Source organism: Mauremys mutica, chromosome 3, assembly GCF_020497125.1.
Source record: "Mauremys mutica isolate MM-2020 ecotype Southern chromosome 3, ASM2049712v1, whole genome shotgun sequence".
Classification (NCBI taxonomy): Eukaryota; Metazoa; Chordata; order Testudines; family Geoemydidae; genus Mauremys; species Mauremys mutica.
Window position 1 is genome coordinate 9,143,589 of NC_059074.1, and position 25,979 is coordinate 9,169,567.

The window sequence follows — 25,979 nt, forward strand, 5'->3', positions numbered from 1 at the left end:
ATACATCAAAGGGATAAATAAATACAAGGGAAGGAGAGGAGTTATTTAAGTTAAGTGCCAGTGTGGACACAAGAACAAATGGATATAAACTGGCCATCAACAAGTTTAGGCTTGAAACTAGATGAAGGTTTCTAACCATCAGAGGAGTGAAACTCTGGAGGAGCCTTCCAAGAGGAGCAGTGAGGGGCAAAAAACCTAACTGGCTTCTAGACTGAGCTTGATAAATTCATGGAGGGCATGGTATGATGAGACTGTCCACAATGGCATGTAGCCGATCTGCGACTGCTAGTAGCAAATATCCCCAGCGGCCAGTGATGGGAGATTAGAGGGGGAGGACTCTGAGTCACTACAGAGAATTCTGTCCAGGCCAAAATGCTCGAGGTCCAACTAACTGCCAGATTTGGGGTCAGGAAGGAATTTTCCCAGGGTCAGATTGGCGGAGACCCAGGGTGTGTTTTGCCTTACTCTGCACCATGGGGCACGGGTCACTTGCAGGTGTAAACTAATGTAAGCACTGAACTCTCATGATTTAAGGACTTCAGTGACTCAGCCAGAGGTTAGGGGTCTGTTACAGGAGTGAGTGGGCGAAGTTCTGTGGCCTACAATGTGCAGGAGGTCAGATTAGATAATAATGATGGTCCCTTCTCGCCTTAGTCCATGAGTCTACATGAAAATACTGACTGTGTTAATCCAGTACAGTACATCAGGTAGCTATGTTTATGTGAATAATGAATTAGTTGATGTGTAAATGTGAGGCCATCTGTTAGGATAAGGCAGTGTCGTGGAAGATGCATACAGAAGGATACATGTGCATACTGTTAATGTACAGTTCATAAAATAAACTACAGTATTAAACTGCTTTTCCATTTGACATTTGTTACTTTTCTCTATTTATTGCCTTTTTTCCCCTGTCTTCCTGCTCTCCAAATTTAATGTTGCTGTTTACCTAGAAGACTATTAAATTTTGCACTGATTTTTGCCTGTTGTTTAATTTTTGGAATAAACACCAGGAAATTCCTAGGAAATTTTAAACAAAATAAAAACTAAAAATGAAGGGCTTTGGATATGTAGCACCTGTATAATGTTCCGCCTTTTCAGAGTGCTTTGCATGCTATTCCTTGCAGCAATCCTGCGGAATAAGGAAGAATGAGCCGTATGGAAACTAAGTCATGCATGTTGTGACTTTCCAAAGTGACAGAAGTGGGATTAGAATTCAGAACCTCAAGGCTCACAGCACCATTCTTGGTCCACTGGACCGTGCGGCTACTCAAGACCGTGTCCTACAATACACTGCATTGCAGAGTCTTGAACTGCTGCAACATCAAGAGGCAGTTGAGATTTCCCTCAAAACATGAGATATTTTCTAGTGAGTACTGAGGGTAGCCTCTTTGCAGGGACCTTCATGGAGAGGTGCAGGGGTCACTAGATTTCTGTCCCTTCCCTGACAAGAAAATGATGTGCTCATAAGAACATAAGAACAGCCGTACGGGGTCAGACCAAAGGCCCATCTTCCCCAGTATCCTGACTACTGACAGTGGCCAATGTCAGGTGCCCCAGAGGGAGTGAACCTAACAGGCAATGATTAAGTGATCTCTCTCCTGCCATCCATCTCCACCCTCTGACAAACAGAGGCTAGGGACACCATTCTTACCCATCCTGGCTAATAGCCATTAATGGACTTAACCACTATGAATTTATCCAGTTCTCTTTTAAACGCGGTTATAGTCCCAGCCTTCACAACCTCCTCAGGTTTCACAACTCCTTACCTTCCAACAGAAGGTGCAAGTTAGGCTCTAAAAGCTGAGCGGTATTGCTCCTGTCTGATCCCTTAGAAATAAGCTGCTGCATGTAATGGAGAATTCAGTGGTGGTTCTAGGCAGCAGTCCAGGGAGTTCAAGGGTTCTGTTTAACATCCAGTATGCAAAGGTTTTGTTTAATATTTGGTGTGCAAATTCCTAAAAGGCTTATGCCCGTTTTTAAAGATTTAGTGGTACAAGCATGTTCCTGTCTGCATGTGGTATTGTGCTCTTTTAATTGCAGTGTAGACCTACCTATAGAGACTAGCTATGGAAAAGGCTCTATTGACCCATTCTTTCCCTGTGACTCCTCGCAATTCTGAAATAAGGAAAACTTTTAAAAGTGACAATAACATGCTGTGCACCTCCTGAAAAGAATGAGCTTTCTCACCTTCCCTTGTATCTCTCTCTCTCTCCCACCCTTGATTGCTCTAAGCTGTCTGTCTCGTTTCATATTATATCTAACCTAGATTGTAGATTCTTCCAAACAGAGCATCTTGTACATCTAGGGCCCATTGAGGTATTGTGATTCTGTCATTAATCTACTGGACTGGGACCCAGGAGACATAGGTTCTAGTCCTTGGGCATGCACCTCTCTGTGCCTCTATTCACTTTCTTATTTTTTTACTTATCTGTTTAGGTTCTAAGCTATGTATTTATTTATACAGCTCCTAGCACGATGGAACCCTAATCTCAGTTGGATTGTTCTGTTACATTTACTATTGTTTTGGCCACCACTAAAAATATATGGCTTCATCGTCTTCCTTTCGAAGACTCTGCTACAGTTTATGGCTCTAACTTTTTGGACACACTTCCTAATAAATCAGACTTGTGTTCCCTTTCCAAATTTCATGTAATTTTTTCTGTCATTCCCCACATTCCTGTCTCTGCTCGCTGTTTACCCTTCAGATATTTATATCCTCGTATCACATCTCCTCCCCTTTGGCCTTTAGTAATTGCTTAATGTGCTTTTTTAAAAAAAAAAGTGTTTTTGATCAAAAGGGGTTAAAGAGTTTAGGTTTCACTGCAGCAAGCTGAGACCAGTTACGAGAAAATGGTCTGCCATGCAGAAGGTCTGGAGGACCGGTCCAGACATAAATTAATAGTCCTCAGCATCAAAGTTTGTAGCATCAAAAGAAATGGGCTACTTTGGTGCAATTATCAGAATAATGTTGAAATCAGATCAAAAAGTATCTTATGTCTCCATTTCTAGACTGCATTTTTTAAATCAAAGGACTGTTTTATTTTTAAAAATAAATGTTAAGACCACAAGAGGATTTCAGAGAGGAGAAAATTGTGCTGCTTTGTTTCTGTGAACAAATGAGGATTTTTTTTTAAGTACGTTGTCCATTTTAACTTGTTTGTAATTGGCTTTTAACCTCCAATGTCTCGAACCTGCAGCCTCTTAAAAAAGTGATCGCTCCTAAGAGAGATCCAAAACTGGCATTGGAATTTGTTTTGAGGTCCTTGTTAAGGGCTATACTATGGTTGATTAAGGTACAGTGTTTTTACAGAGCTGGATGCATCTAGCACGGAGCTCAGATATAAATGTGTTCTCTAGTGGTTGGAGGGAACAATACTTTCTCCCTGGCACACACCAATTACATTTAATCATTGCACTGTATAAATGATCGCTGTCTTTAAGTAAAATTCAATCCCGTGGCTAAGCCAAATCCACATGGAAAGCAGAATATGGAAGCAAAGGCTTTTTAATGCAGGTTACTTTTTTAATTTTAAAGACCGCTGTCCAAGATAATTTCCTCTTTACTTTGATTATAATTCCATTGAAAGTTTGAAATGATCATTTTCTTAACTGAGAGAATTTCCTTGCTTGCTTAAGACCCTGGAATTGCTCACAGGATCTGGGACTCTTGATGTCAGCTGGGTGATCCTCTTGGTGGTGGGATGTTTGCTCATGGAGGGCAGATGGTCAAGGGAGAAGTGGGAGAGGGTTCACAGAACCCTCCTTTTAAAGAATCATGGGATTTTTGCAAACTGATATATAACAAAGACAAGTCAATGTTTTTGGCTTCCTCCTCTTGATTAGTACCACGTCCGTTTTTGTCTTTTCAAGAGCTCATTCTTGGACCACTCTGAGTTTGAGCTGAATAAAATCAGAAAGTAGATATGAAATCTTACAAGCTTGGTGTGGTTCCTGTGTGCAGTGGGTGGTTACGTATCACAATTGAGCATAGTGGAGGAGATCAGTCAAGTAGTAGCAGTTAAAGTTAAATGACTTTCATCTGTGTGGTAGATACGTTGGTTGATTGGGGAATGCAGGCATCGCCAAACGTTATTTGAAACATAGAAGAAGCAGAAGTGCTTGTGAGCTTGAATGTCTTCGTGTTGAGTGCATTTGTTGCACGCTGTTACCTTGTTGCATTTATGCTCCAGAAAATAAAGGAAAGGGAGTAAGCTGTCATAGAGTAATTGAGTACACAGACAGTGGCTCTTGTGCACCAGTAGACTTTGGAGCGCATAGATATATTGCATGGGGCTGGAGTTGCCTGATTTGAAATGCTTTGGTTCCAAGTTCATCAACTACAAATAATACACCACAATTAAAGAAGTCTTTGTTTGTTTTTGTGTTTAGCTGACCCTGTTGATCGTCCATGGGTGCATTGTGAGATCTGAGCAAGAAGGTGGTTGTGAAGGAGTCTGAAAGCGTCCAGATTAAATTTTCTCATTGGTGATCACAGCGATCTGACTGGTCGGAAGCTGGATTCACGTTGCAGAAACCTGATTTTCAGGTAAGGTGTTTACTGTGAGTTCAAGCATGCATTACTCCTTGGATGCGACTGCCGTATGTCTTCATGCTGAAATGTGGTCCAGGAAAAGCTGCACCAAGTCTTCTTAAATTACAGTAAAAACAACGAGGAGTCCTTGTGGCGCCTTAGAGGCTAACAAATTTATTTGGGCATAAGCTTTCGTGGGCTAAAACCTACTTCATCAGATGCATGGAGTGAAAAATACAGGAAGCAGTATGTATATTACAGCACATGAAAAGATGGGAGTTGCCTTACCAAGTGGGGGCTCAGTGCTAATGCAGCCAATTCAGTTAAGGTGGAAATGGCCTATTCTCAACAGTTGACAAGAAGGGATGAATATCAATACAGGAAAAATTACTTTTGTAGTGCTAACGAGGTCAATCCAGTCAAGGTGGACGTTGTCCATTTCCAACAGTTGACAAGAAGGTGTGAGTATCAGCAGAGGGAAAACTACTTTTTGTAGTGACCTATCCACTCCCAGTCTTTATTCAGGCCTAATTTGATGGGTGTCCAGTTTGCAAATAAATTCCAATTCTGCAGTTTCTCATTGAAGTTTTGTTGTTGAAGAATTGCCACTTTTAAGTCTAGTATCAGAGAGAGAGCCGTGTTAGTCTGGATCTGTAAAAGCAGCAAAGAGTTCTGTGGCACCTTATAAACTAACAAACGTATTGGAGCATGAGCTTTCATGGGTGAATACCCACTTTGTCGGATCAAGTAGGTATTCACCCACGAAATCTCATGCTCCAATACGTTTGTCAGTGTATAAGGTGCCACAGAACTCTTTGCCACTTTTAAGTCTGTTCATAGAATCATAGAATATCAGGATTGGAAGGGACCTCAGGAGGTCATCTAGTCCAACCCCCTGCTCAAAGCAGGACCAATCCCCAACTATTATTGTTGCTCCAGATCCCTAAATGGCCCCTTCAAGGATTGAACTCACAACCCTGGGTTTAGTAGGCCAATGCTCAAACCACTGAGCTATCTGTTTTTGAGTGTCCAGGGAGATTGAAGTGTTCTCCTATTGGTTTTTGAATGTTATAATTCTTGATGTCTGATTTGTGTCAGTTTATTCCACATAGCCAGACAATCCTGCTGTCAGGGTGCCAGTGCCTGAGATGATGGGTTGTCCAGGATTCCTGGATTTATGGATCTTGGGTAGCAGATAGAATACCCCTGGTTGGGGCTCTAGGGGTGTGTCTGTGTAGATTTGTTCCGGTGCTGCTTCAGGGAGTTTCTTGAGCAGACGGTGCAGATTCTTTTGGTTACCCTCTGATCCCACTGATGGTTATGGCCTGTAGAATATGGTGTCAGAGAGTTGTCTAGAAGCCTCTTGTTCATATTCCGACCTATTCATGATGACGACAGCACCTCCTTTGTCAGCCTTTTTTATATCAGAGTTGTTTCTGAGGCTGTGGATGGCATTGTATTCTGCACGGCTGAGGTTATGGGGCAAGTGATGCAGCTTTTCCACAATTTCAGCCCATGGTTGTTGGTGGAAGCACTCAATGTAGAAGTCCAGTCTGTTGTTTCAACCTTCAGGAGGAGTCCATGCAGAATCCTTCTTTTTATGGCATTGGTAGGAAGGTTTCTGTGGGTTAGTGTGCTGTCGAATGGTGTGTTGGAAATATTCCCTGAGTTGGAGATGGCGAGAGTAGGATTCTAGGTCACCACAGAACTGTATCATGTTTGGGGGAGGGGTGGGGCAGAAGGAGAGGCTCCGAGATAGGACAGACTCTTCTGCCGGGCTAAGAGTATAGCTGAAGAGATTCACAATATTGATGGGTGAGTTAAGGGAACCACTCTTGTGGCCCCTTGTGGCATGTAGGAGCTTAGATAGTTTAGTGTCCTTTTTCCTCTGTAGAGAAGCAAAGTGTGTGTTATAAATGGCTTGTCTAGTTTTTGTAAAGTCCAGCCACGAAGACGTTTGTGTCGAAGGTTTTTTTTTTTTTTTTATGAGAGTCTCCAGTTTTGAGAGCTCGTTCTTAATCTTCTCCTGTTTGCTTTATAGGATGTTGATCAGGTGGTTCTGCAGTTTCTTTGAGTGTGTGTGGCACAGTCTCTCACCATAGTCTGTGCGGTATGTTGATTGTAGTGGATTTTTTACCTTCAGTCCTTTTGTTGTTTTCCAACATACATGGGGCAAAATACACCTCCATTGCTTCCTTGCGTATGTGCTAAAGCGCTCTTGTTCCATTGGAACACTGGCACTTAACAGATGGCTGCCGCATACTACTCCAATGCAATACAGTAGTCTGCTGTTACGGTATTTTTAGAGTGCCAGGCACTGAAATACCTGGGTGCTGAGCATATGAAAAGGGCCCAAGACTTTGAAGGGGTCAGATGTGTCCAGGGAGCCCTGACAACTCTTTTGTCTTGCTGAGCTTGTTTCCACTGGGTCTGAGCTACAGAAATGTCCCTTCTTCCTCTGAAAGATCTTTATTCAGGTAGGCAGCTGTAGAGCTCATGAGGTTCCAGAATTGGTGTCTCCCCTGGAACAGATCAGACCAGCTGGGGGGCATGGTTTGAGACCCCGATTGAGAGTTCTAGCAGATGACTGAAATTCTAATGGCTCCAGCTATGCCCATCCCCAAAACATACCTCTTTCTTACAGCCACTTCAGCTCCAGACGTGGTTAGTTCCCATATTTACAGGCTTCTGCCTGCTATAAAACACTCAGCCTTTTCCTCTATTCTAGTTGTGTTGTGGTTTGGTGAGGGGAAGGCATTGCGGCACTTGGGTGTCTATTGGAAAGTAGTGACTGGGGATTTCAGGAGAAGCTCGTAGAGTTTCCCTGTTTGTGGCTGAAGAGAGACGAGCTCCCACTTTCCCAGTCCTGTTGGGAGGAAAAAAATGCTTCCTCTATCTCAGGAACTGTTCCTAGTATGTCCCAGAGGAAGCTTGGTGGCTACATGGCAAGTCTGTGGCAGAGCTTAGACTAGAACTCAGATCATCTGACTCCCTGTTCCTTGCTTAAACCACTGTGTGAGATTTCCTCCTATAGTGTATCCAAATGTAACTGCACGAACAAGTGGGCAGAACATAATCCCCTCTGCTGGGCCATCCTAGATGCAGAATTACTGCAGCCCCGTGTCCTTTGTTACTAATTTGGAAAGGAAGCTGTTTCCCCCTCCTTCCCATTGCCCTTATTAAAATCTGAGTTGTGGGAAAATGTTTGAATGACTTTATAGAATCCAGATGTTCTGTCTGGGAGCAGGAAGCCCAAATGCTACTGCTGACCCGTGAAACTAAAAATAGTGACAGCATTACCACGAGCGTCTTCCTAAATTCAGTGTGCAGCTCCTCTCCCCAGCTGCACCTTGGTGGTTGGAGGCAGATGGAACAGGGTGCAGGCAAACAGCTTGTTAGCTTGATTGCTCAGTATTTTAATTGATTTTGTTTTTATTACGGTAGCGCCTAAAGGCTCCAGCGGAGATCAGGGCCCCATTATGCTAGGCACTGAAAAGACATACAATAAGAGACAGCCCCTGCCCAAAGAGCTTACAATCAAATTTAAGATAAGATGGAGTGTAACAAACCATTGGAGGGAGGAGGAAGAAAACCACGGGCCAGGTGTGTGCACAGTGTGATAGGTCCAGATCATGAAAAGTGTTACTCATTTATTATTCGTTATCAAGATAATCAGCTTTCCCAGAGTGCCCCTCGGGTGGCTGACTTCCTGGGGACACTGCAGCTGAGGTGGGACCCAAATGAGGCAAAAGCATTCCAGGAGTGCATTCCCCATGCAAGGGGTTTGATGTGGAAGAAAGCACGGAGGCACCTGGAGAAGAAGTGAGCAAATGGGCACTCAGGGCTGGCATTGCTGGCGAAACGGAGCAGGTGGGGAGCAACGTGATGAGAGTAGCTTTTCTTTCATGCAGTGTAGATTATAGTAATGTTGCTATGGCCACAGATCTTCAAATAGCTGCAGCCACATTATGAATTTCCTCTTTGAATACATCCTAACACTGAAATCTGTTTGCTTCTGAAATAATCTTCCAGGAGACGCTCTATTGCTGGTGACATTTAAAACTAGACAAGAGCCTGTACTGCTGGCCCAGCCTAGCTGTAGGAGGATGCTCTGAAGAGTCTCTTCCATTGCTAGAATCTAGGGAAGCTTTAGGGGCCTGTTACTCCCAGTTAATTCCCCCCTACTTCTCCCCATCCCGGGGGGGTTTGGAGTTCCAAGATGCTAGAATAGCAAGGAAACTGTTACTGCACGTCTTCCCTGACCGTGCTCCGCCCCCTGCAGAGCGTTCTCAGTGAGGTGTCCAGGGATAGCTCTGCCTACCCAACTTCCCCTGCAGAGCCATGGGGCTCCAGAATCAGAGCTGTGAGAATCAGTGGCAGTGCCTCCTGCTGCTGCAGTGACTGAAAGATTCTTTGTTCCCTTCTGTTGCAGCTACGCCCAGGCACGAAGGAGCCTGTCCTTAACACAGTGTCTTTGGCAGCATAGCCAGATGGTGCCCATGCAGTGGCCTTCAGCTCTTTGAGTGCACTGGGCATTGTGGGGGGAAGGGAGAGGGGCTCTTCGTTTTCTCTGCAATAAAGATCCCCATCTTGCTCAGAAATCAGTCACCGGGGCTCTTGTCCCTCTGGGCAGCGAGGAGGAGAGGGAGGAGAACATTAGTTTGTGCTGAAGCACAGATGTCTGAACCCTTGTGGAGGGACGTGTGTTAGAGCAATGAGCCATGTCTCTGCCATGCTCCTGTGTGTGCTCAGTTCAGAAGCAAATAACCTGGCAGCTGAATGGCATGGATTCGTCTCATTGCCTCGGGAGTTTCCAGACTCAGCTAATGTTTTGTCCCAGCAGCACCCATTGACTTAGTCTAACGAAGGTCTCATTAGGGGTTTGGGCACAACACTGTGAACAAGGGACTCCTACGTTTTAATCTCTTCTCTGCCACTGACTTCCTCTGCGGCCTTGGGCACTTAACTGCTCTCTGCCTCAGTTTCCCCATAGCTTCTACCTTACGTCCATCAGTTTGCTACTGCCCTGTCCTTTCAGGTTGCCTTAGCTATTAAACTGTGCAGTACCCTAGAGCGGGATGGATGTTATTTGTACGGTGCCTTGGGCTTGCACGCATGCTTAAAGATGTGTCACTTTGGGAACAGCATCCTGCAGCTGGATGGCTGGGTTGACGGAGGGAGCTGCTGCACTGAGGACTGGGGCCCTTTCCCCCTAAAGTTTCTGCTCTAAATATATTGGCAAGCAACGTTTACTTGAAACTAAATAAAAAATTCAATTGTTTATACAGCTTCAAAAGCAGGAAATCCTAATAAACCGAGCACGGTGTTACCAACCTGCACGTAGAGCTGCAGCTAGTGCCTCGCGGCACTAAATTCCATTTGTCTGTAACATGATGCGCACAGATAAGGGCTGCGGATTGTGGCTCTTGGACAATAGCGGGTGCAAGGTTTGTGTGTATACATTAAAGAATAAGCTTGACTGTTGTGAATGGTCAGACTGTGACCCCTTGAGACCTGGAAGGGCTGAGGCTTGTGCCATCGGACAATGGAAAGGTTGTTTGCCCTAGGTTTGCAGTGAGGTCTCCTGTTTGCCCTACAAACTCCAGTGCTCTCCATAACAGGAAATAAGCAGAGACAAACCCAAAGCAGATGCCCTCATAAACCTGGTAGGTGGAGCCACCCCGCCATCATGTACCTTAAATATTAGTGTAACTGTCTTACCTTATACAGGAGCATATATGGTAACTTTTAAAGTGTCTCAGGTGCATGCAGAGTCTCTAGCCTTAAAGTACCACCTGTCTGACCTCCTGCCCTGCATGGTGAGTTCTGTGGTAAAGCAGTGAGTTCCTGGAAAAGATGCTCCTGTCCTGCAGGAGAGGTGGTGTCACAGGGTCCGCACAGGTCTCCACCCAGTCCCCACGCCGCCTTCAGTGCTTCACCCTTGTGTCTTTATTTACAGTGCAACAGTGTAATCCCCCTTATTCCCGCAACAGCTATCCCCAGTCAGACCCTTGCCAGGGTCTCCTGGCCCGTGAGGCTCCTTGCCTTTGGTGAGGAGACAGAGATGTAAGCCTCCTATCCCCTCCCAGGCTAGCCTCCTGACTGAGCTTTCTCCAGGGCTTTTATAGCCGTCTCCTTCCTCAGCCCAGCTGTCTCTACTTAGCTCAAGTCATTGCTGTGAGCTGGCCCTTGTTAGGGCCTACAGCTGGGCTCTCTGCTGGCTGCCCGGGCCCCTGCACCTGGCTTCCCTCCCAGAAAGTAGGGCTTGGCCAGCCTTTTGGCAGGGCATTCAAGGGGTTTTACCCCAGCCCTGCCACAGGTGGGATACCCGTTTGTCCAACGCAGAACTTCTCCAGTAGTCAGTTTTTATTCTCTCCCTTGTCTTTTCCCTCACTGCTTATCCTTTCATTGTGTGTGATGCTCATTTGTTGTATCTTCTTGCGATTTTGATTGTAAGCCGTCTGTTGCAGGGTCTCCTTTTTCTTTTGCACAGCATGTAGTGTAAAGGGGGCCCTGCCACAGAGTCCTCCTGGCACTACTGAAATATAGATGATAAATACTAAGAATCCTCTTGTTCTAAGTATATAGGAACTACCTGGAAACTTCCTCCACCTTTCTGTTCATGTAATCACAGTATTTAACATTCCTATTATGTGCCTCAACCCAATCACCTTTAACTCGATTGTTCTGAGATTACTTATCTGGGAGGGATGGAGGTTCATAATGTTAAATGGGTTTGAAATTACTGCATTAAATATCTGTAATTGGGGTTATTGTGCTGGACTAGCTGAGTCCTGGGGTTTGCAGTAGGCAGGAATTAACAGGGATGTGTTCTTTTTGCTGTGGTTGCTAGTTGGGCAGCAGTGCTTTTATGTAAAGAGCCCACCCAATGCACCTTTTAGCAACGTACAATGGAAATGAACGGTCAATAAGACTGGGGGATTGATGCTACTTTCTGAGTCCCTGGTTTACTCTGCGGTGCACAATGAAACCCTCTGCTTATAGTGAAGCAGTAATAATGGGCTCTTATGTAGAGTTGTTCTGCCTAAAGATTTCATAGTGCTTTACAGAGGAGGAAAAGTAACATGTGTCCCCATTTCATCAGTGAGGGAGCGGAGGCACTGAGAGAAGTGACTTGGCCCCAATTAAAGAGCTGGGAATAGAACTCAGGACTCTTGGCCCCCAAACCAGTGCCTGGTCTGAAATTACACTGCCTCTCTTTCACGCCGTTGACATAAATATCCTGAATTGTTTCCGCGTGTTTCCTGCAAGGAGAAGATAGAAACTGCAGTTAGTGTGACCTCAGCCTGGAAGGAAGCTGCATTGTTTGCGTGGGGGAAATCCATCACGCGAGGGAGCTAGTGTAGAACACGTTACTCTGACACTAGCCAGTGTTCCCTGACCAGTGCTGTGTATTGGTATTGCAGAAGGCTCCAACTTCTCCCAGCATGGTAGGTCCCACGACTTGATCCTGTCCATACTGAAGACATGAACGTTGTTTTAGTCATAAGTTGTAACAGGATCCCCCTATGCTGTAGAAATTGTAGATGGGACCTTGGTGCTGGCATCAGAACTTAAAAGGAAGGCTGCTTAATAATGGATGTGGGGGAAGTCTGAGGGTTTGGGATGGCGCCAACATCTGAATAAGGATGTCGGTGTGGGGAGGAGATGAAAGAGAAGAGAATGAAGGGGAAATGAGGAGAGGTTTCTAGAGATGCATGAATGAGGAAAGGAAGCAGGAATCAGCTTTTGGTTTCTCCTAAGTGAATCTTTCAAAGCACACATGCTCATTTCTATGAGTCGTTCCATGGCAATTGCTGTAGAAGTCACTCATGCAGGTGGTTAAAAGCTAAATGTTTCAAATGACCACTTTACTGTTTGCTTGTGAGGCACAGCTATAGACCAGACAGCTCCCTGCTCCAAGGATCTTACAGGCTAAGTCAGATGAGGCACAGCAAGAAATGAAAGACGGGTTATGGTGGCATGGGATAAACAAGTGACACAATGAAAAAAACATGCCCTGTACTTTATGTACGCATCTTGTTTTCTCAGTGAGTGTGCATTGTATTTTATCATGTTAATACATTATCATTTGAAGGAGCAAAGTCATTTCAAGATGCAGAAATGGAAACGTGTTCTGTATGGAATGCTGCTGAAGAGAACTACATGTCAAGGAGGGCAACAATGTAAATCAAGCCAGGAAAATGTGTTCTAAAAATGTCTGTCTGAAGAACAGATGCAAGCCTATTGGCTTGTTGCCACCACTTGTACTGAAATTTGTGATAGTGACCGAAGTTAGCAAGCCTGTCTGGTGCTGTCCCCTCCTCTGCCAGTGTGGCATGTTATCAGAAAATTGACCATCACAACGGCATAAGCTTAGTCTTACTCTACCATATCTGCTGCTCCAAGCGTTTTCCAATCACAAGTGCCTGCTTTAGCGACAAACAGGTCTTTTGGCATCAACATAACTATGAGTGGGTGAGCTGGATTCTGTTCTACTTTATGCATCACCAGCACAACCATAAGCTAAATTCCCAGCGCATATTCTCTTCCTGGCGATGAAGCGAGAAGCAGAAAGAAGAGTTATCAGATCCCAGTGGCTGTAAGAGTAGCACTTAGAAAAATCATCTGTTGACTTGCAAATGGAAGCCATTGCGAGAAAGTCACTTGACGCTGTTTACATTGGAGTCCCTTTTCTTGCTACAGCTGCCCTGTTAAGGAATCCGGAACTCTGTTCTGGGGTCTTCCGCAGTCAGATGTACCCATTGTGCTTTTAAGGGCAAACTTTGCTGTTAATATTTGAAACTGAGTTTTTTCTCATTTATTTAAATGTTCTGCAAGTGTGTGTGTGTGTGTGTGTGTGTATATATATATATATATTTCTTAAGGTTCCTATAGATAAATCATCTCTTCCCAGCAGTGTTAAAAAGTTGTTAGCTTTTCTATTAGAAGTCAAATTGTGTGAGCTTTAGCACTTGACGCTTCAGAAAAAGGAAGAGTTCCCCTAGCTTGAAACTTGGCATATCATCACCTCCATCTGGGAGTAATTTTTAATTTTAAAAAACAAAATGTAAAAAAACAAAACTATAAAAACAGTTTGGCCTTTCCAGTGCATTATAAAAGGATTCCCAACAGTCTCTTAAGGCACTCTTCTGTTTCATATATTTAAACTCTATGGGATGCTATGCTATTAGCTATCTATTATGCTGCAAAACTGGTTACAAAAATGTGTTGTAAATACAAAATCATGCTTTAAGTCTTAATCTGGACCATATATTCTTAATATGGATCATTCAGGAACAATTAATATTGGAAATGTGTAAACAGCAAAGAATTTTTAAAAATAGTCACAGACCCTGTGACATGTGATATACAGGAGCTTAGTTAGCTAATGTTGTTCTGGGTCTCTGATAGCAAACTAGAAAATAAGTTATATAACTAGGGTTGCCAACTGAATAATCGCACAAACCCAAACACCCCTTCCCCATCCCTTCTCCGAGGCCCCGTCCCTCTGCTCACTCCAGCCTCCCTGCCTCTGTCACTCGGTCTCCCCCACCCTCACTCATTTTCATTGGGTTGGGGAAGGCGGTTGGTGTGTGGGATAGGGTGCAGGCCCTGGGCTGGGGCATGGGACCGAGGGGTTTGGACTGTGGGAGGCGACTCAAGGCTGGGGGTTGGGGTGCAGCAGGAGGTTCTGGGTGCGGGCTCTGGGAGGAGGCTGGGGCAGAGGTTCGGGGTGCAGGCTCTGGCCAGGCAGCACTTACCTCGGGTGGCTCCTAGACTCATGGGCGGCCAGGCTGCTTTGCGTGCTGCCCCTGCCCCATTGGCCTTGGATCCCCATTCCTGGCCAATGGGAGCTGCAGAGTCAGCACTCGGGGTGGGGGCAGCATGCAGGGGACCCCCTGGCTGCACCTCCTCCTACGAGCCACTGCTGGACATGTCACCGCTTCCGGGAATAGCACAGAGCCAGGGCAGGTAGGGAGCCTGCCTTAGCCCCACTGCGCCGCCAGACTTTTAGCGGCCTAAAATCTTCTGGTTTGGCTTCAGTAACCACCAGGAGATTGAGCCCGATTCCGGGAGACTCCTGGCCAAACCAGGAGGGTTGACAACCCTATATATCAGTGGTCCCCAACCTTTTCCAGGTGGCGGGCACCGAACAACAAGCCACCGAGGACCATGGCCGGTGGACAAGCATCCGCCGAAATGCCGCCAAGAAGCAGCAATGTTAAGAGGCGTCGCCGCCAAAATGCCGCTGAAAATCATCAGCATTTTGGCAGCGATGCCTCTTGGTGACACCGCTTTTCGGTGGCATTTTGGCGGATGCTTGTCCACCGGCCAGTACGCGGGCACCGCGTTGGGGACCACTGCTATATATAACACTTTTATGATTTTGTAAATTCAGACTTGGTGGATGTGTGGGCACGTCACTGCCCTCTGCTGGAAGGAAGCTAGCAGAGGAGTTTGGTTTTGAAACTAGCAAGCTGTACTTCAGATTCCCTGCAGTGTATCTTTGGCCATGGGCTTGCAGCATTCCAGACTGTAGATGGATTTTGCCTACCTGCTCCTGATGTTTCAGTGTCTTTCCACTTATTAGCTCATGTTGTCAATTTCTCATAGGAGGAGGAGGAGGATTTCCCATCCTTTATTCATCAGCCTGACCCAGCAAACTTTCTCCCTCTCCCTAAAAGAGCTCCCTTGATTAAGTCGTTCCTACCTCATGGAACCTCCTGGGGAGGAAATGCTGCCAGGTTTAATGAGCAGAAATGGCAACCAACGTCAGACTATATTGGCCTCCTGAAAGGATCTCATTTCACCTTCATTTCATCATTTGTCTGTTTCAGATGAGCTTGTTTAGAGCTGCATCTGATTTTTAAGATGACATTTTCTGCAGCGTGGTTATGCATGTGCAGGGGTGTAGAGGTGGGAGGCCGACTCACTAGAGAAACACCACAGTTTCTGGGGATGTTTAACACTCACCCCTCCTATGTCTCTTTTTGATGTGCTGCTGTTGGTAAAGCCTTGCTCATGTTCTGTTACTCCTTCGCCCCAGGCCACCCGCGCTCCAGTAATCATGGGAGGTTTTAAAAAGACCTGATTCTGGGCAACAAGAAATCATGGTTATGGAAATCTGAATGTCTCATTCAGTAATCAGAACATGTATTTATCCACCACCTGTTCAGAATGCTCTCTCCAAGCTGCCCATGTGTGAGCTAAAGGAAATTTAAACAGAATATTACTTAAAATGTGCTTGCTCTGAGATAAATGACTATGTAAAACTGGCACCTTCACACTTACCATCATCATTTTTGTTTTATTTCATGCTATTCATGTGCAAATAAAGTCATGTCTTGTCCAAAAGGAGCATATGGTCTAAATTAGGTTGATAACATAAAGATGATTATATAACAAAGGGTTTTATACTGTAGTTAGATTAGATTCTGTTTTTTTAATATAGGTGGGGCTGGTAGCGAAGTCAATTATTAAGGTTTTAATGACGCTTCCTATTATTAGACCCTGTTTTCAGCTGCTTATAATTTTGTCAACCTCAGTTAACCAGTTGAGCTGGTATTTTCCATGCTGGGTGTCTGTCAAAAGCTGGATATTTTTGGAAAGATTCATCCAAAACAGTTCAGCCATTTCCGAGAATGAGGGTAAGATTTTTTTTTTTTTTTGCAATGTGTTTTTTAAAAAAAACCCAGACTCTGCCTTTCATTTGAAAAGCCCTAGCACCCCCATGGTAAGTCTTTTGCTGTCCCTGTGAACATCGGCCAGAACTTGGCTGTTATAAACATTTGCAAAATCTCAGTTTGCACATGCTCAGTAGAGACTTCTTAGAGTTTAGCAATTTAAAATCTCCAAATATTCTGTGTACCCTGGGCATGCTCCATCCCCTCACAGCTCCTAGTGCTGACCAGATCGCTCATCCCCACAGAGCAAGTAGGCATGCTGCATCCCTGGGTGTGGGAGCTGAGAAGGACGTTCCCTGTCATTTCTGCTTTGGGGCAGAGGGGAGCTGGATACTGGAACAGTTAGCAGTGAGCCTGTCGGACCTGTGATCTCAGTGACCCTCCAGGCAGCATGAATGAGGAAGCTAGTGAGTAGGAATAGGCTGGTAACCTTTCCTCTGTCCCATATGACAATGGGGAAACTGGGAACAGAATACTGTCTCATTCTGGGGTCTACATTTTAAAAAGGATGTTAAAAAATCAGAGACTTTACCATAAACAGCCACAGAAAATTGTTAAAAGGTTGGAGAGCATGCTTTACAATGGGAGATTTAGGAACCTCAGTCTCTTTAATTTATGAAAAAGAAGATTGAGGGGTGACTTGATTACAGCGTCTTAATACCTTCATGGGGAGAAGATACTGGGTACTAAAGGGCTCATGAATCTAGCGGAGAAAGGGAGAAGAAGAACCAACGGCGGGAAGCTGAAACCAGACAAATTCAAATTGGAAATTAGGCACAAATTTTTAACTGTGAGGGCAGTGGTAGATTTTTTTGGAAGTTATGCTTTAGCCAAATCAAAGTTACTGGGCTCAATATAGGGGTAACTGGGTTAAAATTAATAGCCTGTGACAGACAAGAGGTCAGATTAGGTAATCTAATAGTCCCTTCTGACCTTAAAATCTATGAATTATTTGTATTACAGTGGCTCCTAAAAGCTCCAACCAAGATTGGTTATTCCTCTGTCTTAGGTGCAGTACATGCCCCGATAAGAGAGAGCGTGTGTGCCCCAAAGAGACAAATAGACAAGACCGACAGAATTTGGGAAGAGAGCTTTCTTATCCCCATTTTATAGCTGGGGAAACTGAAGCATGGAAGTTAAGTCAGTTGCCAGGGCCTAGAATAGAGCCAGAACCTGAGCCCTCATCTTGTAGGTTCAATTCTAGAGCCTTAAGCGCAACATTCAAAGCATCTGGGGAGACAGCGTCTGAATATGTTGGCCTATGCAATCAGGCTTGTTTCGTTAGGATTGCTTGTGAACACTGGGCTCTCTTAGCGCTGGTTTGGTGGTGTTGGGCTGCTGGACTTTAATTTATTTTCCCCCTCCCTCACAGAAAAATCCCATAGAACCATTTTTGGTTTTGAAAGCAAATTATATGATGAGTGCAGCGGAGTTTCTTTTTATACAGATAAGAATGCTGAGATTTTTGCTGTCTCTTTCCTTCATATTTACATACTGCACAGTAGATGCTTCACTGGAAATTTAGAGTAATTTTCTTTAACAGCAGCATTGCTGCTTAGACATATTTGCTGCATTGCCATTCTCTCCACTTTTATTATGGAAGACATTTGACGCGAATGGGACTTTGGCCTATGTGTCTGCTTTGCCTTAATTGCTGCCCATGTCGACCATCCCTTTCTTAAATCCTAATCTTGTGTGTCATCCCAACTGATGTAACATGGCAATGATTCGTAGTGGTGCAAAAAGTGGATTATGACTTCAGGTGAGGAGGAACGGACAGTGAGAGAGGAACTTAAAAATCCAAAGATCTTGTTCTCTCTAAATAGCTCCTTGAATATGAGCTGCGTATGTGGGTGGAGTTGTTTCTTTGTGAAAGCCTTTTCTAGGCTTGGTAGGGAAGTATCGGCTGGGACTTTGTGACTGACAAATCCTAGAATTAGATCTAAGCTAATGGGTTTCCTTAGATGTTCTCTATTCTCTACATCATCTGTTCTCCACATCATCTCCTCTATCTTCCTGCACCTCAGGTGCATAAGGTGTTCACCAGTTTCCACCATTTATTTCGGTCTTGTGCTGGTCTGCTCAGACTTCTGAGTGTCATGTTGATGAATTCGGCTTCAGTCCCTATTGTTCTGCATAATGCTTCTCTAGGTCTCCCTCTTTTTCTCTGCCTAGATGGAGTTCATATTATCACTCAAAGTGGAAAAGTGCAGTAGCCCTGGCACTACCACCCGCTGTAGCTGTGGTGCAGGAGCATAGAATACTGTCTTGGGGAGAGAGACAGCTGGGAATGGGCTTAGAATCTGCCTGAAGGGGGCACTTGGAAGGCAGATAGAGAAGGAGGTGAAAAGAGACTGTGCTCAGGTGGGCGGGGTATTGTCCAGAGGAAGCTGTGTTAGAGGAAGCTGGACCGTGAAGGACTGTGTGCAAGGAGCCCAGCCATGAGGTTGATTGTTGGGACACTGACAGAAGAAATACAGTTTGGGTGTCTGGGTGGAGCCCTCCGGGTGAAGAGCTGTTGTTCGCAGGTGGACCTGCTGGAAAGAGGCGCGCTCATTGCAGTGTCAAAGCAAAGGAGCATCCCCAGCTGGAGCGAGGGTCAGGCAGGACAGCGGGGTGAAGCTGGACTTTGCAGCCAGGCAGAGGAGAGGTTGATTCCCTCGTGGGGCCACACAGTGTGGTGTTGAGAAAACTTCAGTTGTGATGTTAATTTACAGTTTTATTACTTTCCTGAACAATATTATTTTTACTTTATATTATTAGTCTATTATTTATATTATTTTATTGTTCCTGCTAAGTTTCTAGGTTTTTCCTTTATAAAGTTTAAAGTTTTAAGACTCTGCTCCATAAAGGAGGACGTACTACTTGGTAATACACCTCTACCTCGATATAACGCTGTCCTCGGGAGCCAAAAAATCTTACCGCGTTATATCGAACTTGCTTTGATCCACCAGAGTGCGGAGCCCCCTCTCCAACCCCCGGAGCACTGTTTTACTGCGTTATATCCGAATTTGTGTTATATCAGGTGACGTTATATCGGGGTAGAGGTGTACCATGCTAACTCTCTTCTGCTTCCCTCTTCTGCTCTCATCTTGGGGCCATTATTTCTCCCTTCTTTTCTTATGCCAGATGTCCCCCCTCTCTTATTGAGATTACCACCTGGTAATCTAAGTGGCAAAAGTCTTGGGAAAATTAAACTAGATTGGGGGATATACTGTACGGAATCATTCTGTGTTGGCAGTGGAAGGGCTAGACAACCTTACAGAGCTTTTCCCAGTTGGAGTCTGTGAAAACATTTCACTGTGATATTTCTTCTGCAAGGAGCTAATGGTTTGTTCATATTCTTCAGATTTATTTATTATTTTAAATAAAGCCCTTTCGTAGGGTGGGATCAAAGTCTTTCATTTGCTCTCTATTCTGCAATAAGGGAAGCAGATTTTAATTATAATGTTTTATCCATTCCATTCACTGGGGTGGAAACTAAATGGATTGTTTGCTTGCTATCTGTACTGTGTCTCATTCTTGAATAATGAAGGACACAGCAAACACTCTGTGTTTCTAGCTCTATTTTGAAGTGTTCTGCTAAGAAATAGTAATATGCTGGGTGACCTGTGTGTTCAACTGAAGCATAAACATTCCAGACCACGATAGCAGAGAGCAAACGTAGGTAATGGGTCCAGGCGGTTATGTTGCCAGTTGTGTGTGACATTGTTAGCATTCACCCAGCAAACTTTCTGCTCTTGAGAGCTTTAATGTCTGTCTTTCTCCAGATTTCTGTTGGACTTTAATTGCTCCTAATGGTGCCTAGATATTTCAGAGACAGGAGCACTAGATATCCCTTAGATCTGACCTTGTTTGGGATCTCCTGTGGGGACCATCCTAGCTAAGTGGGCATCCCAGGAGTCCACTTAGCTGCATCCCTTGGCAAGATGACAATGTGCATAAAACGGGAACTGACTGTAGCATCTGTAATCTTTGTCATGGATGAATGGCCCACAGAGGCTACAGATCCCCACTCACCATGCCCTGCATCTTGATCATGCCGGCAATCTGCTCAGATTGAGGTGGAGCAGTGCATGCTGGCAACTGTAGTTTCCAGAGGGTGGATATTGGTATTAAAGCTCTTGGAGGGTGCATTGTATGATATCTGTATGTACCTGTAAGCTGTTGGAGGGTGCATCGTAAATACCTGAGTAGTAGCAATTTTTTTGTCGAGAGCGGGAGAGTGAGAAAAAACCTTGAGATACAGAATCCAATGCTGTACAATGTAAAAATGTTAGGCAGATGGATGAGAAAAATTAAAAGCAACTTGAATCTTTTTGTTTGGTTGGTTTTTGTTTGTTTGTTAAAGCAGGAAGTGCCTTGCAGGAGAGAGAGCACAGATGGGAGGAAAGGGGAGAGGTATAGCAAGTGTGTACAATAACCTGGAAAAGGTGAGTTTGAAGAGTGGAGTGGGAGAGGGCTTTGTGATCAAGAATTGGGAAGGTGTTTTCCCACATAGGGGAGGGGCTGCCGCAGAGTGAGCCAGGACAATGGAGGGGGATTATATGAGTGGGAGTGAAGGAGAGGAGAAGAAGAGGGGATAAGAGCAGACAATTGCTCTAGTTAAACATCCTGTCCTGTGATGCTGTAGTGTGGAAGTCATTTTCTGTTTTCTTTCCCCTGCTGAACCCCGGGAACCAGTATTGATTGGTCCAGAGAATTCCCAGTCCGTCCATGTACATAGCCTAGATGCTGTTGTTTTTAATTTCCAGGTCTGACTTGTTTTTGTTGGAGCAGCAAATCATAGAGGCTGTAAAGAAAAGGTGCTTAGGGTCACAGCTGGGTTCGCGGGGCTGGTGATGGTGTAGGGGTGGAAGGCAGATAGATAGCTGAGTCGAGCGCAGAGGTGGTGAACTCAATCAAGGTAAGACCCCAGATGGGCTTTGCTCTAAACTGGCTGTGCTGCTGCTGCTGTGGCAGCTGATGAAGATGGCCCAAGAAAGTGTCTTCCTGCGGGAGAGGGTTTCACAACTATTCTGGGGGAGAAGAGCCACAAAAACTGTCTTGTGAATTCAGTCATTATACTCTACATCAGACTCCTCTGGGAACTCTTCCTCTTTCACATCACTCTCAAATCCCCAAGTGCGGAGGTCATCTCTCCCTTTCAAACAAGGAGGGGCTGGGTGTGATGCTCTCCAGCACCATCGACTGCTGTGTGGACTGGAGGGGTCACTTGAGAGCAAGTCTCTCATTGTGCATGCACTCGCTGAGCTGGCTGGCTTCTCAGCACCTCCACGCACTGCTGGCCAAGGAAGTGAGGTCTTGAGTTTGGATATCCCTGATGGTGGCGTTTTGAAATTTCGCTGTCGTTGAGATCAGCTAAACCCATTCTAGGTGAGTGACCTAGATACTAAGGTTCTGTAGTCTCTGGCTTCTAGTTGCTAAGCTCTGTAACTTTGTACCTGAATCTGAGTAATGGGGATCTGCTTGCTCAGGGGGAAGCTTGTTTTACTGTCTGTAGAGTAATTCTTCCATGAACATGATGCTCGCTGAGCCTCTTTGCTGCAGACATCTGTCATTTGCTTTTCTCCTTTGGACAATGGAGGCGAGGCGCTTGGTTAAAGGTTGACACTGGTGTGAATGACAGATGTCTGTAAACATTGTCTCTGCAGTGTGTGCAGTTCCTTTCTGGTTTTGTGCCAAACACAGCCCCCGTTTGCCTGGCAAAACAACAGAGAATAAAGACTGGAGCGGCAAGAGAAACGTAACTTGAATGTCTCTTTAAAACTTTTGTTTCACAATGTTTTTGTAAAGCTGAATATCTCTTCCCCTCCTCCCCCCAAGATTCCTATAATCTTTAAAGACCTTTGGGAACGCCACCTCCTCAAACAGTAACACATCAAAAGAGTAGCAGTAGATCTGTGGAGTTCAAATATGTGGTATCCAGATGGTGTAGGGAGTTCACAGGGCTCTGAGTCTGTGCCCTGGGAACAGATACTGTCTTGCTGAGAGACCATCTGACAGACTTTCTTTCTTAGCTGAGTTTTCACATCTTACAGGTGACCTGAAAATCTTTTTATAAAAAAACTCCCAAAACTTAAAAATCCCAGGACTAGTAACAGACGCAGTGTGTGCATAAACATCCCAGTGTGTTTGGAAAATGTGTGTTTCATTTGTCTTCGTGGACACTTAAAGCACACAAGCAGAAGAAGGGATTTAGGTTCTGGCTGTCTCTGTAAGGGAAAGTGCAGAACCCTGAATTCTGTTCTAGGCAAGTGAGTAAGTGCACACGTGGTGGACTTTGTGGACTGACGTAGAAGTTCTTACTCTGGTTCCTAATGAATGACCTCCCGCATCACACAAACCTCTCAGCTACTGGCCCCTGTCGTCGGCCAGGAAACCCAAGGAAAATGTGGGCAGTAGAGAATGCACTGTCTTCTCCTTCTTAGTAGACAGTTCTTCCTCACTGAGGTTGAGACTGATTTGCCTGTTTCATATCTAGGGTGAACCCATTGATGTCAGTGGGTTATGGTTAAAGGAATGAATTTGACCTATTAATATTAAATTATGCAACTAAAGCTTCCTTCCATCACTGTAGTACAGGAGTCAGCAACCTTCAGCACACAGCCCACCAGGGTAATCTGCTGGCAGACTGCAAGACATTTTGTTGACATTGACCATCCACAGGCCCGGCCCCCTGCATGTGCCTGCGAACAGGTCAATGTCCACAAAATGTCTCGTGGCCCAGCAGCAGATCACCCTGGTGGGTCGCGTGCCAAAGGTTGCCGACCCCTGCTGTAGCATCTGATTAAATACGTTCAGAACATCAGTTCCTTCCTCAAAACTCTGAAGCACCCCTCCTCTCCAGATTAAAGCCACAGGAAACAAATATAGCTGCTTTACTTCCCAGGTCAAGTGCCTAAGGCTGTTTTGCGATTTGGTTGTTAAGCAAAAAACTGCAGAGGAGGACATCCTGCATTGTGCCCTACAAGTGGCAAGATGTGGATTCAGCCTCATTTTCAGCGGTAGTAAATTCTGTAGACAAGGACTGTCTGCTGAGACTGCCAGGCCGCCTGCAGGTTCGAGCCTGGGAGTCCCCATCACTTCCACTGCCCTGCACTGTCCATTGGTTTTTATTAATTATTTGTGTTCTGGTAGCACCTTGAGTTCCCGCTCAAAATCGGGGCCTTGTTGTGCAAAGTACTTTGCAAACATAAAGACGGATGCAGTCCCTGCCCCAAAAGACTTGCAATCTGTATTCACAGGCAGATGAACAATATAAATGCAAAATGCTAAAGGTACAACGCTGCCTAATTGCATTTCTGTTTGTTTGGAGTTTTTGCTTTCTTGTGTTTTTTAGTTTCCCCCAAACCCATTCCCCCTTCCCCTCTCTTCTTAGGAGCCCACACCAACTTTGCTGCTCTGTCGCTGACACAAAGTGCCCCCTTTTCACCCTGTCCACTCCCACAGTAATAGCTCCTCTCCATTTCTCTCTTTGGTAGCTAGAGCTTTAAAGTCAGGATCTGGAAATAGGACCAGTACTGGAGAAGCAGTCAGCAAAGAGTGCTGAGCATCGGTGCAATGTACTCTGTCCCTCTGCTTGACTGAGCGGGCAGCTGCATATCAATCTGTTGTTTCTAGGTGGATCTCAGGGTCAGCCTGAAGTTGTCTTTCACACTCTAAGTGTAGTCCACTCTAAGAAGAGCATAGATTTCGTTTCCAATCCCTGGCAATCATTTATGTACGGTCTTCTCCATCCCCTGATAATGAGCCATTGCATCAGAGTCCATCCCGTTGCAAGGCTGTGCGGTGATCCAGCTGATGAAAGGCCCATCAAATATTGAAGTAGATTAAAACTTTTATTAGAAAATATTTCAAATTATAAAACACACAAATTGTTGACTGCATATCCCAAATATCCCCAGCCGTGTCACTTCATGTGCATTAAAAATGATATAACCATGAATAGGACAAAAATGTATGAACCGATGATTGCCCACAGAATGTGGGATAATGTTTCATTCTCATAGCTGCATATCCAGCATACTACACTTGATCTTAGCCGGAAGGCTGAGAAGCCGCATGTAGGCTGTATTGTCATGTCACTGCAGTTACAAGGAAGAACTATACTGGTTTGCACTAATGACTGGGAGAGCCATTATCGGGTTGGGTTTTTTTAAGAGCTAGGCAAAAGCCAGCACCTGCTACTTGTTGCCATAATTATTTCCTGTTCTGAATACAGGGGATGACTATGGTAACTTCAGATGCTACCATGTGGTAGCTTTGTGGTATCAGTCAGCAAGGTTTGGTGCTTCGGTGGCTTTTCTTGTACAAGCCAACTGTGGCCAAGGCCGACTTTTAATGGTAACTTGCTAAAGGCTTGGATATTGTGGTGAGAGGCACTTTTCCAATGCCTAAGCTAGCTAGGCAACTCCAAGTGGCCGAACAATCAAAGAACCAGATGAATTCAGCACACCTTGTCCCTCACTTATTATGACAACCTACCAAATCATTGGTGGTACCTTTAAAAATGAAATCTTGGTAGTGCTTTTCTGTGAAATCTCTGCTGAGAAGTGGAGAGAAATTGTCATTCTTTTTGTGAGTGAGCTAAATTCAGGTTAGCTAATGTAGTATCAATAATAATTATTATACGCTGGAAGAGTTACATTGTCAAATTTGGACTGCAAGTTCCTTAAGGAAGGAACTTTGGTTTATGTCTGTAAGGGGCCGTGTATCTAAGGCACTGTATAACTAATACTTACATGCTGTTTATTTAAAGCTGAAATATCTTAATTGTGGCCTAAGTTTTTCAAGGGTCCAGTGACTTTGGGTACCTCAAATTTTGGCTGCCCAATTTGTCCCTTTAAGATGCTTCAAGTTGGGCACCCAAATCACTAGTCACTTCTGAAAAGTTTGGACTAGCATGTTTTTAAAAAAAGAAGTAATGCACCTTTTTAAAGCTTACAGTGCAGATACTTTTACAGACTGCTGGTCAAACAACCTGTCCTATGATAGCTGCTTAAGGCTATCTTTGCTTGTTACCGGGGCATATATTATGCAGTGAATATCGAGTTAAGTTCATCAGCTTTGCTTTTCAAGTAACTCCTGATTGTGAACTAGAAATCTGCCTGGAGGACTCTGCAAAGATCTTTTCAATTTGAAAAAAGAAAATAAAAGAAAACACGGCTCTTAAGTTCCAGATTTGCAGTCACGCTGTAGTCTTATGCAGATGGAAATCTGCTATGTCTTGTGTTTTGCCAAGAGAAAGAGGGGCTAGGTTTACGTTGTGTTTACTTGGGAGAGTTCTTTCTTTGTAGCAGGAAGGCCAAGCGCTTTAGTGAACTTGGGAGCTATTTTTCTGCACGCGAGAGAGAAATGAAGTGGGGGGAACCTTTTGTTCCAGTTGTCAGTCTTGTCACCAGGGTCCAACGTCAGCTACCAAACCAAAGAGCGAAGGGAACAGGGTCAGGGCTGGACCATGTGAAAGGCTGTGAGTATGGAACGTATTAGTGAAAGTAGCCTCTCTAGAGTGCCTGTTCGATTGGTGTGGGGTGAGGGAGATGAAGATGAAGATGCTCTGGCTCTGGTTTATGTGCTGCAGTACCATATTTGGTATGTCAGAAGTGTCAAAAGCCTGTGTGTAGGAGGGTGAAGGCAGGATGTGGATGGCTCTGATGAGCAGCATTGTTACTGTTTTTTAACAAAAGGAAATGTCGTACAAAGCAAAAGTGTCAGCTGCTACCCAGCAATCCAAGCTGCAGTGGAGCAGGGTTATTAAA

General features: G+C 44.8%; 1 protein-coding gene across 4 annotated transcripts in view; it reads left to right on the top strand.

The window, feature by feature from the left end:
• Window positions 1-25,979, top strand: part of EXTL3 (exostosin like glycosyltransferase 3) — a 208,971-nt gene that overhangs the window by 64,189 nt on the left and 118,803 nt on the right. For all 4 annotated transcript variants that reach the window (XM_045009498.1, XM_045009497.1, XM_045009499.1 and 1 more), the window contains one exon: window positions 4,390-4,546. The gene's annotated coding sequence lies outside the window, so the exon portion shown is untranslated. Of the gene's footprint in view, window positions 1-4,389; window positions 4,547-25,979 lie in introns of those variants that run through there.